This window comes from Heterodontus francisci, chromosome 49, assembly GCF_036365525.1.
Source record: "Heterodontus francisci isolate sHetFra1 chromosome 49, sHetFra1.hap1, whole genome shotgun sequence".
In the NCBI taxonomy this organism is placed as follows: Eukaryota; Metazoa; Chordata; class Chondrichthyes; order Heterodontiformes; family Heterodontidae; genus Heterodontus; species Heterodontus francisci.
Window position 1 is genome coordinate 3,106,062 of NC_090419.1, and position 12,036 is coordinate 3,118,097.

Genomic DNA, 12,036 nt, shown 5'->3' on the forward strand with positions numbered 1-12,036 from the left:
CTTGACACATCCACCACCCTCTGGGTAAAGAATTCCAAGGATTCACCACCCAATGAGTGAAGAATATCCTCTTCATCTCAGTCCTAAGTGGTCAATCTTATTCTTCGAGTTTATCCCCTGCTTCACGGCTCCCAGCCAGAGGAAACATAATTCCTGCATCTACCCTGTAAGAATTTTGTATGTTTCAATGTGAATCGTCTCTCATTCTTATAAATTCTAGATAGTACAGGCACAACCTACTCAATATATCCTCATATCCCAGGAATTAGCCTGGTGAGCTCCTTCTGTGTCAAGCATATCCTTTCTTAGGTAAGGAGACAAAACTACACACAATACTCCAGGTGAGGTCTCACCAAGGCTCAATAAAAGTTAAGCCAGACATATTTACTCCAGTACTCAAATCCTCTTGCAATAAAGGCCAGCATACCATTTGCCTTCCTAATTGTTTGTTGCATCTGCATGTTAGCGTTCAGTGAAAGAAGACCAAGGAGACTATGGTCCCATTGGACATCAACACTTGTCAATCTCTCACCATTTAAGAAATATTCTGCATTTCCTTTTTTTTTCTAGCAAAGTGGTTAACTTCATATCTTTCCATATAATATTCCATCTGCTATGTTCTTGGCCACACACTTCGCCTGTCTAAATCTCCTTGAATTCTTTTTGCACCCTCCTCACACAACTCACATTCCCACAAAGTTTTGTGTCATCAGCAAACTTGGAAATAGTACCCTTGTTCCCCGCAGTGTAGGAATAGCTGGGGCCCAAGCACTGATCCTTGCGGCTCCCCATTCGCCACAACCTGCCAACTTGAGAATGATCTGTTTAAGCCTATTCTCTCTTTTCTGTCCGTTAACCAATACTCAATCCATTCCATTATAATACCCCCAATCCCATGTGCTCTAATTTTGCTGACTAACTTCTTCTTTGGGTCTTTCTCGAAAACGTTCTGAAAATTAAAATATAGCACATCCACGAGTTTCCTTTTTTCTATTATGCTTGTTACATCCTCCAAAAACTCCAAAAGAATGAAACTTTATAAATTGAGACAGTGCTTGCCTGGGACCCAATGAAGGTCAGCTCGCACAGGATGCTGGGTGAGCGGGACTTGGCACGAGTGAGGACACGGGCTGTAGCTTTTTGGAATGACATCAAGTTAATGGGGATTAGCATGTGGAAGGTTTGCCAGGAATGGATTGGAATAGTCCAATCTAGAGGTAAGAAAGTCAGGATGAAGATTTCAGCAGCAGATGAGCTGAGTCAGTGGTGAGGCGGGGCAATGTTAGGGAGGTGGAAATTGGCAGTGTTAGTGATGCCGTAAATATGTGAGTAGAAGTTCATCTTGGGTTGAAATATGACACTAGATTGTGAACAGTCGAGTTTATCTTGGTCTGTTGTCTGAGTGAGGGATGGGGCCATGGACAGATCCTTAGGGAACAGCAGAGATAACCGTGCAAAAGCAGGAGGAGAAGCCATTGGGAGTGACACCATGACTACGATTAGATAGATCAGAATGATGTCAGGTGTGGGCAGTCCAACCACAGGGAAGAGAATGATTAATCACCGGTTCTCAACTGAGAGGGTGGACGGGGCCTTGGTTTAACAATCCAATTGAAAGACAACACATCTAGCAGTCCAGACTCTTTGCAGAGCTCTCCAGAGTATGACTTGAACCCATAAACTTGTGGCTCAGAGGCGAATATAATATTGACTGAAAGTCAGATGGAAGACAATGTAAATGTCAAATCCATATTTCCATTGACAGCTTCAATGACTTTTGCTGCATTTTATTTCCAGTTATCTTTAAAGAGAATTCAATTTTTTAAACTGTGATGGTAGGAATTGAACTCAGCTCTGTGGATTACTATTCTAGTGATGTAATCACTAAGTGTATGACTGCTGAGGTATACAGCATTAAAAATAATTTAGCGCTGGTGTACTAATCTGACTAGAAAATTTGAAACATGAATGCCTGCTGTGCAAGAAGACACCTATACACTGAGACAATTCAGCATTTACCTACCTTTTAAAATCTGAACAATGAATGGGCTTCTCCGAGATATGGTTTAGGTGTCACGCCATGGTCACTTCTGGGTTCCCATCCTGAAATTGACGCTGATGTTGAGGTCCCGACGCAGCTGAGAAAATCCAGCCCACTCACACTGAATCACGCACAAACAGATAGACACACATAATCACACATACACAGATACACACACACACATATACACACAAAATCGCACAGATACACACACACAGAATTACAAATAGAATTACACATAAATACACATACACAAACCCACATGGTTAAAGTACTGATTCTGGAATGCTGTTGGAGCTGCTCCTAGAATACACGTCCCCCCAACCCCAAAGAAGGACGTACCACTATTGGGACGGAGCAGGAGTGACTGGGTACTATGCCTGAAGGAAGTCACCTTGTGGCCCTCAGGTTTGGCGATGCCTCAATGGAGATTTTCCACCAGGCTGCAATGGAAATGGGGGAGGTCCACCCACCTGACTAAACAAATGTAATGGCGATTGCAGAGGAAATGAGAAGCCATGGTGTCAGCCCATACAACTGCGTCCAGTGCAGGAAGAAAGTGATCCACTTCCTTTGTTTTGCCAAGGTGAGTCCTCCATACCTTTCTCCTCTTTGGGCTCATATGTGGCTAGGCAGGAGGCAGTGTGACATGGGGAGGGAATGACCACAAAGGCACTGAAAAGGAGGTTAGGCATAACCACATCCTGAAAAATGCTTAGCTGCATCTTGGCCACAGGCCGAGATGTATTCATTCTTATGCACTCATTCTTATGCATTCATTCTTAGCACCACAGCCTCAGAGCTCCAGCAACCCGGGTTCAGTTCTGGGTACTGTCTGTGTGGAGTTCGCAAGTTCTCCCTGTGACCATGTAAGTTTCCATCCGGTGCTCCGGTTTCCTCCCACAGCCAAAGACTTGCAGGTTGATAGGTAAATTGGCCATTGTAAATTACCCCTAGTGTAGGTCGGTGGTAGGAGAATGGTGGGGATGTGGTAGGGAATATGGGATGAACGTAGGATTAGTATAAAATGGGTGGTTGTTTTTCGGCACAGACTCGGTGGGCCGAAGGGCCTGTTTCAGTGCTGTACCTGTCTATGTCTATGTGGGCGACGCTGGCTAGGCCAGAATTTATTGCCCATCCCTAATTGCCCTTGAGGAGGTGGTGGTGAGCTGCCTTCTTGAACTGCTGGAGTCCATGTGGGGTAGGTACACCCACTGTGCTGTTAGGAAGGGAGTTCCAGGATGTTGACACAGCAACCGCCAAGTAATGGCAGTTTAGTTCCAAGTCTGGATGGGGTCTGGCTTGGAGGGGAACTTGCAGTTGGTGGTATTCCCATGCATCTGCTGCCCTTGTACTTCTAGGCGGTAGAGGCTGCGGGTTTGGAAGGTGCTCTCTGAGGAGCTGTGGTGGATTGCTCCACAAAAGAGAGTGAGGAGTGGCTTCATTTAACCTGCAACACTTATGGAGATCTTATGGTTGGCATGACAAGATCTGCGCAGACTAATCCACAGATGTTGGTGTTCTCTCATGCAGGTCAGCATCTGCAGGAGCCTCCAGCGGAAGGGGGCAGCTGTCAAACTCTGAGGAGAAGATGCAGTCAGAGGATGCACCATCACAGGATTCTCCAGTGTCTTTCACCAGAGCAGAGACGTTCACGTTGGTGGATGTGCGCTCGGCTTTAGATTCAGGGTCATGAACTGGTGAGAGTACCACAGACACACCTGGCTGAGGCTCCGACAGGCCAGGTCACAGTCGGAGGACTGTGGGTGTCCCGGCCCATGCTGAGCCCCAGCCTGATGACGAGCCTCTGATGTCGCCACCACTGGGTATGCTGAAGTTGCAGAGAGAGGTCAGACAACATGTGATGGAGCTGCCAGTGGCAATGCACAGTCAGGGGCGAATAATGCAGGAGCCCATTCATACCATGAGTGCTGCCATATCTCAGAATATGAGCGCAGGGCTTCTTCGACTGAAAGGTTGGCAACACACATATAGAGCCAGATTCCACAGATGGATTCTGGCCTGTATTCCATCACCTTGGCCATGAGCTCAATGCAGCAATGGCAAGACAAGAGTGGGATAAAGCGCCTGGTGTCTTCTCTTCATTCTCTGGTGAGCAGGAAGGTGGAATACAGCCTTGAAAGAATAGAGGAGAGGCTGACCTCCACATCTTGGGTATCACCTGCGGGGGCTCTAAGTGTGGACAATGTCTCCCCAGCCCTCCGCCAATGAGCCCAGCATGAATAAAACCTGTGCCGGGGCCCACCAGGCCTCAGATACCCAGAGGACAGCCGCAAAAGCCATCCCAGGAATGGGTAACCTGATCAGCAGCCTGCCTGCAGCCCAGCTGCAGGGGAGGGCTCATATCTTGCAGAGGAACTCTTCCACGTATTAGGAAAATCCACGTAAGCACACTTGGGGTTCTTTTTCTTTCTATTTGCCATGTTTATTGCTTTATAAAGTTTTGTTGTTATTACGATTCACAATCATTGTTGCTAAATGGTCACTTTTTCATTACTTAATTGTGAGATACTGCCTTCACCCTTGCTTCCTCATTAGGCTGTCAGAGTAGGCACAGGCCGCGTTTGGCAGGTGCTCAGATGCTGACGGTGAAGCTGGGAGCTAGGCAAAGAATCCAGATAGAATGGAGGTGACAGGTAGATTACAGTGATGTAATACTTTATTAAGTTCACTTTGAAAGGACATGATTGTGTCAGGAACAGGTATATCTGAGATTGTCTCTTGCCACACTGGCGTATCTCTCAATGTGCCTGGGCTCCTGAACAAGTGTTTCAATATCCAGTGTTGCCTGCTCATTAACATCCTCCACATCCTCCTCGTCAGTGGAGGACTGGTGATTAATCATGCCCCCCGGCCTGCTCTCAGTTGTTTTGCTTATTAATTAATTGAATAATTGAAGTAACTGGAAATTTCAACACGCTTGTGACCTGTTCTCTGAACTTGGACTGAGTCGCTCCATAAATAAATGTGTTTGTGCAGCAACTTAAATTCCGCAGCATCCATCCAACATGTTTAAATATATATTCAGAATCATTGTAATCCCTGGGATTTGTTCCTGTCATGTTATAATATAAGAATTCTATAACATACACCAACCACAGAAGTATGAAGCTGCCGGATATGGTGAAGAGTAAAATCACAGACTTCTTTCTGCTCTCCATCTCTGGGTCACTGCGATTCTCTCCTTTGCTCTGACCCCTCAGTCCTTTACGAACTCGACTGGCCACTAAAATGTGTCTGACTGTCAAAACTTTGAGCAACACAATTAAAGTGAATGGGAGGAATGGTGTTAAAAGTGTGTCAAACCAATCAAATCCTACCCATCCAGGCTGAGTATAATAGGTTGGAATTGGATAACAGAACCAAACAGCATTGTTAATTATCTCTGCAGGTTCGTATGCAAAATAGAAGGGAACATTTTTTAAGCAGAGCACAATGCAGGTAGATGCTACAACTACAGCTGCAGTTCTCTTGGTGCAATATTTAGTTTTCAGCTTCTGGCAACAAATGACAACAACTCGATCCAAGGTGAAGGTGACGGTGAACCAGACAGAAAAGTCTGTGGCTGCACGAAGCAAGACAATGTCAACACTACAGACAGGGGGGATGCTCAGCAAATAATTCTAACAGATCCTGAATAGTATGACCTGAGTGACAATGGACAGTAGATCCGCTGTTGCCATGGCCACCAGGTAGCGAGAGGTGCAGGTGGAGAGTCCGCACTTCCCCCGGGATAGGATCACAATCGCCAATAAATTAACTGGAAGAGAGAGACGGGAAAGGAGACTGGAAATTACTGATCAAGCATTCCCGATGTCAGACCCAAATAGTAAGGGCAGAATTTTAGCACCAAAACAAGTGTTTTTTTTGTGGGGGGATGGGGGTGGGGGTCAGTGATTAACATTTTAGAAATTATCATACCTGGCCCCAACCCGCCTCAGACTCGTCCACTTCCAGGTTCAATGTTTGCTTCCTGACCCGAACCTGACAGGACCCCACTCCCATGATCTGAGCGCCCCCCCCCCCTCCCCCAGGTCCAGAAGCATTGAAAATCAGGTTCGTCCATTGTGTTTAGGATCAAGCACTCTCCCGCTCATTCCCTACTACTGGACTAGGGCCAATTCCAAGTAAAGGAGACCCTTCCCTGGGGATGGATACCATACAGATGACATCCCAATGGATACACATCACGTTCTATGATAGGAAACTCCTTTGTAAGATTGGGGATCAGAAAGTTGCTCTTCCATTTCCCAGAAATGTTGTACATTTCAAAATAGAAAACTCTTCCCTGGGGTTGAGGATCAGACACTACACTTTTCCCTCCCCTCCTCTACTCCTCCCCTTCCCCAGTACAAGAACCACATTCCAGGGTAGGAGACCCATCCCTGGGATCGACTACCAAACATTCCCGATCCAATCCCCGTTTCCAGATTCAGACTAGGCTCCAGTAAAGGAGCTCCTCCGTGATCTTGAGGATCAAAACCTCCCATTCCCTCTCCAGAATCAGACAACTCTCCAGGATAGGAAACAACTCCCTGGCGCTGGGAATCAGACTCTCCTCTCTCTCCCGCTCCCCCTCTCTGGACTCGGGTTATGCTGCAGGATAGTAGACCCCTCCACATAATTGGGGATCCACAACCCACGATCGGAGATGTCAACACTCTCTCCCTCTCTGCTGTTGGCAATTGGACCCCTCCTGGTCTCAGGCTGCTCCACACTGTCCCTCCCCCAGTAACGTGGGGTCAGGTTCTGGACCATCCCAGTCCTGAAGCATGTTCCAGAGCCCTCCCTGCCCGACTGGAAGCCAAACCTGTCCATCAAGTAGACCTCAGGACGGGGAAACTGTCAAGAGTAAAAGTCTGTGCGGGAAGGCGGTGGCGTAGTGGACTAGTAACTGGACTAGTAACCTAGAGTATTATTCTGGGGACATGGGTTTGAATCCCACCACAGCAGAAGGTGGATTTTGAACACACATAACAAAAAATCTGGGATTAAAATCTAGTCTAGTAATTGCTGTGAAACCATTGTCAATTGTTGAAAAAAAAATCTGGTTTACTGATGCCCTTTAGGGAAGGAAATCTGATGACCTTACCTGGTCTGGCCGACATCTGACTCCAGAGCCACAGCAATGTGGTTGACTCTTACATGCCCTCTGAAATGGCCTAGCAAGCCACTCAGTTGTATCTAACCGCTATGAAGTCAGTAAAAATGAATAAAACCGGACCGACTACCCGGCATCGGCCTAGGCACTGGAAATGACGATGGCAAACCCAGCTCTGTCGACCCTGCAAAGTGCTCCCTACTAACATCTGGGGGCTTGTGTCAAAGTTGGGAGAGCATAGTCCAAAACTAACCACAGATTAGTCAAGCAACAGATTGACATAGTCATACTCACGGAATCGTACTTTACAGACAATGCCCCATGCAATGCCATCACTACCCGCCGGGTATGTCCTGTCCCACTGGCAGGACAGACCCAGCAGAGGTGATGGCACGGTGGTATACAGGAGGAAGGGAGTTGCCCTGGGAGTCCTCAGCATCGACTCTGCACCCCATGAAGTCCCATGGTATCAGGTCAAACATGGGCAAGGAAGCCTCCTTCTGAATAGTACCTACCACCCTCCCTCAGCTGATGAGTCGGTACGCATAGATTTAGAAAGCACAGAAACAGGCCCTTCGGCCCATTGTGTCTGTGTCGGCCATCAAGTACCTAAGTATTCTAGTCCCATTTCCCAGCACTTGGCCCGGATTGTTGTATGTTATGGCATTACAAGTGCTCATCTAAATATTTCTTCATTGTTGTGAGTGTTCCTCTCCACCACTTCTGGCAGTGTATTCCAGATTCCAACCACCCTCTGGGTGAATATTTTTCCTCAAATCCCCTCAAAACCTCCTACCCCTTACCTTAAATCTATGTCCCTGGTGCTTGAACCCTCCGCTAAGGGAAAAAGTCTCTTCCTATCCAACCTATTCATGCCCCTCATAATTTTGTATACTCCAATCATGTCCCGCCTCAGCCTTCTCTGCTCAAAGGAAAACAACCCAAGCCTTTTCAGTCTCTCTTCATAGCTGAAATGCTCCAGCCCAGGCAACATCCTGGTGAATCTCCTCTGCACCCTTTCCAGTGCAGTCACATCCTCCCGAGAGTGTGGTGCCCAAAACTGTACACAGTACTCCAGCTGTGACCGAACTAGTGTTTCATAAAGCTCCATCGTAACCTCCCTGCTCTTATATTCTATGCCTCGGCTAATAAAGGCAAATATCCCATGTGCCTTCCCAACCAGCTTATTGACCTGTGCTGCTGCCTTCAGTCATGTATGGACAAGCACACCAAGGCCCCTCTGACTTTCTGTACTTCCTAGGGTCCTAACATCTATTCTATATTCCCTTGCCTTGTTAGTTCCCCCAAAAGTCATCAACTCACACTTCTCAGGAGTAAATTCCATTTGCCACATCTCCACCCATCTTACCAGCCCATCTATATCGTCATGCAATCTAAGGCTTTACTTCTCATTATTCACATCTAAAGCATTAATGTACACTACAAAAAGCAAGGGTCCCAGCACCTATCCCTGTGGTACACCACTGGTTACAGCCTTCCACTCACAAAAGCAACCCACGACCATTACCCTCTGTTTTCTGCCACCAAGCCAATTCTGGATCCAATTTGCCAAATTGCCCTGGATCCCATGGGCTGTTACCTTCTTGACCAATCTCCCATGCGGGACCTTATCAAAAGCCTTACTGAAGTCCATGTAGACTACATCAACTGCTTTACCCACATCTACACTTCTAGTCACCTTCTCGAAAAATTCAATCAAGTTAGTTAGACACGATCTCTCCCTGGCAAAGCCGTGCTGACTAGCCCTGCTTCTCCAAGTGGAGATTAATTCTGTCTCTCAAACTTTTGTCCAACAGTTTCCCAACCACTGATGTTAGACTCACTGGCCTGTAATTACCTGGTCTATCCCTGCAACCCTTCTTCAATACTGGTACTACATTTGCTCTCCTCGCATCCTCAGGGACTTTTTAAATTTAGAGATACAGCACTGAAACAGGCCTCTCCAGTGCACCAATTCTGTGCCAGCAATTACCCATTTATACTGACCCTATACTAATCCTATATTCCTTACCTACAATAGGGCAATTTACAATGGCAAATTTACCTATCACCTGCAAGTCTTTGGCTGTGGGAGGAAACTGGAGCACCCGGCGAAAACCCATGTGGTCACCGGAAGAACTTTCAAACTCTGCAGAGGCAGTACCTAGAATTGAAACCGGATCCCTTGAGCTGTGAGAGTGCGGTGCCAACCACTGCGCCACTGTGCCGCACCATTCTCCCATGATCAGAGAGGAGCTGATAATTTGTGTCAGAGCCCCTGCAGAGCCTTGCCTCAAATAACAGCCTGGAATATATCTCATCTGGACCTGGGGATTTATCCACTTTTAATGCCGCTAAAGCATCTAATACTTCCTCCCTTTCAATGTTAATATGTTCAAGTACATTGCAATACCCCTCCCTGATCTCTACACCTACATCGCCGTTGTCCACAGTGAAAACAGATGAAAAGTAATCATTTAAAACCACACCTAGGTCCTCTGGCTCCACACACAGATTGCCACTTTGGTCCGTAATGGGCCCTACTCTTTCCCTGGTTCTTCTCTTGCCCTTAATATACTTGTAAAACAGCTTTGGATATTCCTTTATATTGACCGCCAATGTTTCTTCATGTCCTCTCTTCGCTCTCCTAATTACTTCTTTAAGAACCCTGCTGCACTTTCTATACCACTGTAATGCCTCCGCTGTTTTCTTCTCTCCGAATCTGCCACAAGCCTCCCTTTGTTTTCCTGACCCAGGACTCTATATCCCTGGACATCAAGGGTTCCCTGGACTTGATGGTCTTAGCCTTCACCTTAACGGGTACATGTTGGCTCTGAACTCTCACTATTTCCTCTTTGAATGACTCACACTGGCCTGATGTAGATTTTCCTACAAGTAGCTGCTCCCAGTCCACTTTGGCCAGATCCTGTTTTATCATATTGAAATGGGCCTTCGCTCAATTCAGTACTTTTATTACCGGCCTGTCTTTGCCCTGTTCCACAACTACCATAGATCTTACAGAGTTATGGTCACTATCTCCAAAATGCTCCCCCATTGATTCTTCTACCACTTGTCCAGCTTAATTCCCTGGGATTAGGACCAGTACTGCCCCTTCTCTTGTAGGACTTCCTACGTACTGGCTCCAAAAGCTCTCCTGTATACATTTTAAGAATTCCTACTCCTTTAAGCCTGTTACACTAATACTATCCCAGTTGAAGCGAGGTAAGTTGAAATCTCCTACTCTTATTACCCTATTATTTTTACGCCTATCTGAGATTTGCCTACATATCTCTCCTCCATCTCTCCCTGACTGTTTGGAGGCTTGCAGTACACTCACAGCCAAGTGATTTCCCCCCTTTTGTTCTTACGTTCTACCCATATGGCCTCATTTAAGGAACCTTCTAAGATATCATCCCTCCTTATTGCATAATTGACTCCTTGATCTCGGTATCTGATTGAGAGGAGCAGTGTCTCAGTATCTGATTTAAAGGAGCAGTGTCTCGGTATCTGATTTAGATGAGCAGTGTCTCGGTATCAGATTTAGAGGAGCAGTGTCTCAGTATCTGATTTAGAGGAGCTGTGTCTCAGTATCTAATTTAGAGGAGCAGTGTCTCGGTATCTGATTTCGAGGAGCAGTGTCTCAGTATCTGATTTAAAGGAGCAGTGTCTCAGTATCTGATTTAGAGGAGCAGCGTCTCGGTATCTGATTTAGAGGAGCAGTGACTCAGTATCTGATCTAGAGGAGCAGTGTCTCAGTATCTGATTCAGAGGAGCTGTGTCTCGGTATCAGATTTAGAGGAGCAGTGTCTCGGTATCTGATTTAGAGGAGCAGTGTCTCAGTATCTGATTTAGAGGAGCAGTGTCTCAGTATCTGATTTAGTGGAGCAGTGTCTCAGTATCTGATTTAGAGGAGCAGTCTCTCGGTATCTGATTTAGAGGAGCAGTGTCTCGGTATCTGATTTGGAGGAGCAGTGTCTCGGTATCTGATTTAGAGGAGCAGTGTCTCAGTATCTGATTGAGAGGGGCAGTGTCTCAGTATCTGATTTAGAGGAGCAGCGTCTCGGTATCTGATTTAGAGGAGCAGTGTCTCAGTAGCAGATTTAAAGGAGCAGTGTCTCGGTATCTGATTTAGAGGAGAAGTGTCTCAGTATCTGATTTAGAGGAGCAGTGTCTCAGTATCTGACTTAGAGGAGCAGTGTATCAGTATCTGCTTTAGAGGTGCAGTGTCTCGGTATCTGATTTAGAGGAGCAGTGTCTCGGTATCTGATTTAGAGGAACAGTGTCTCGGTATCTGATTTAGAGGAGCAGTGTCTCAGTATCTGAATCAGAGGAGCAGTGAATCATTATCTGATTTAGAGGAGCAGTGTCTCGGTATCTGATTTAGAGGAGCAGTGTCTCGGTATCTGATTTAGAGGAGCAGTGTCTCGGTATCCGATTTAGAGGAGCAGTGTCTCGGTATCTGATTTAGAGGAGCAGTGCCTCAGTACCTGACTTAGAGGAGCAGCGTCTCGGTATCTGATTTAGAGGAGCAGTGACTCAGTATCTGATTTAGAGGAGCAGTGTCTCGGTATCTGATTTAGAGGAGCAGCGTCTCAGTATCCGATTTAGGGGAGCAGTGATCCGGTATCTGATTTAGAGGAGCAGTGTCTCGGTATCTGATTTAGAGGAGCAGTGTCTCGGTATCTGATTTAGAGGAGCAGTGTCTCAGTATCAGATTTAGAGGAGCAGTGTCTCAGTATTTAATTTAAAGGAGCAGTGTCTCAGTATCTGATTAAGAGGAGCAGTGTCTCAGTATCTGATTTAGAGGAGCTGTGTCTCAGTATCTAATTGAGAGGAGCAGTGTCTCGGTATCTGATTTAGAGGAGCAGCGTCT